Raw genomic sequence first — 1,979 nt, forward strand, 5'->3', positions numbered from 1 at the left:
AGTTCACAGACATTTAATATTCACAGTCATGCTCAAATGTAATTTCAAATAAATTAAGATTCATATTTGTCCCACAAGATCAAAGCACAAAGATAAAAGAAAGCCCTGTTTCAGATTATTCCCAGAATTAAGAAAAGTTAACAATTAATCTTGTTCCAACAACCAAAAGACTTTTATTTGTTGAAGTATTATAATAACATTCAGTAATAAGCTAACCTACTTCCCTCATCTACAAAACATCTGCAAAGTGATATTAACTACAGAAGTAAAAATGTAGCTGTTTGTATTTCAGCCTTTACAACAGTGAGATGACAAAGTATTTTAGGTTAGAATTTAAAATAGCACTTGAACATTTCTTTCAAGTAATCATATGGACACATGCTGAACTAAATTAAGGAAAAGCATGAACAATGTCACAGAATTCCTCCTTCTGGGATTGAGCCAAGACCCAGATCTGCAGAAACTCTTATTTATTGTGTGCTTAATAATCTCTTTGATCACACTGGCTGCTAACATGCTCATCTCAGCCACCATCTTCATCAGCCCAGCCCTGGCTACTCCCATGTACTTTTTTTTGTCCTATTTGTCCATCATGGCTTCTACTCTTCTACCATAGCACCCAAAACGATCTATGACTTAATCTCTGAGAAAAGGGTAATATCCATCCATGACTCAGCTTTATGCTGAGCATTTTGTTGCTGCAGCTGAAATCATCTTGCTGATTTCCATGGCTTATGATTGCTATGTAGCCATCTGCATTACAAGACCATCAGGACCCAACCTGTGTGTGTATTCCTCGTGGGGGCTGCTGTAATCCTGGGATTCATCCATGGAGGGATTCAGATTTTATTTATGGCCCAGTTACCATTCTGTGGCCCAAATATCATCGACCACTTTCTGTGTGATTTACCACCTCTCCTTGGGTTGGCCCGCACTGACACTCACACGCTGGGGCCCCTGATTGCTGCCAACAGTGGGGTCCCTGTGTTTACTAATTTTCTCTATGCTGGTTGCTCCTTTGTTGTCATCCTTCACTCCCTGAGGAATCACAGCTCAGAAGGACGTCGCAAAACACTGTCTATCTGTGCCCCTCATGTTACTGTTGTTGTCTTATTCTTTGTACCTTGTTCATATCTGTACCTAAGACCCATGACCTCCTTTCTACTGATAAAGCTGTAACTGTATTTTGCACCCTAGTGACACCTATGTTGAACCCTTTAATCTATGCCCTCAGAAATGAGGAGGTCAACAAGGTTATGAAGAAGCTCTGGAGCCAAATAAGAAAAGTTGATGATACATAAACTTGGAGCATTCTTTTTTTTTTTTTTAGAAACAATGTCTAGTGTTGTTTTATGGACAGTTGTTCTCCTTCTTGTTATGTTTTTTGCTGATACTGGGGATTGAACCTGGAACCTCACATGTGCCAATCAAGTGCTCTGCCCCTTAAGCCACAGCTCCCAGCCCTTTATCCTTCTTAAATGGTTAAAATGATGATAGAGAATTATATCCTATCTGTATTCTACACTTTGATTGACTAATAATTATATCATTGAATGGAGTACAGTGTGATAATGCATGTAGATATGATAAAATCCTGGTGATAAATACTTCCATCCTATTACATAACCATTGTTTTTTTAAACATCGAATCTTTAAACCCTTTTCTAGTTCCTTACAAGATATATAATAAATTTCTATCAAGCCTGTTCATCCCAGTGCTTAGTATGCGTTCCTCCAATGCACCTGTATATTGGTTCCTGTTCTCCAGCCTCATACTATTCCTCTCCTTCCTGTCCTCCTAGTCTCTATGACCACTATTGCATTCTGAAATTCAATAAGATAAAAATGTTTGGCTTTTATATTTGAGTGAGAACATGCAGCATTTGGCTTTCAGTGCCAACCTATTTCCCTTATGTCATAGCCTCAAGTAAATATAATTCTTTGTATAGCTCAATGTTATTCTGTCAGTATACGTGTCA

General features: G+C 38.2%; 1 pseudogene; it reads left to right on the forward strand.

The window, feature by feature from the left end:
• Positions 1 to 403: 403 nt before the first annotated feature.
• Positions 404 to 1,301, forward strand: LOC129684494 (olfactory receptor 4C45-like; annotated as a pseudogene).
• The last annotated feature ends 678 nt before the right edge of the window (positions 1,302 to 1,979 follow it).

The sequence above is a fragment of the Psammomys obesus genome, unplaced genomic scaffold (assembly GCF_907164565.1).
Source record: "Psammomys obesus unplaced genomic scaffold, mPsaObe1.curated_primary_1811, whole genome shotgun sequence".
Classification (NCBI taxonomy): Eukaryota; Metazoa; Chordata; class Mammalia; order Rodentia; family Muridae; genus Psammomys; species Psammomys obesus.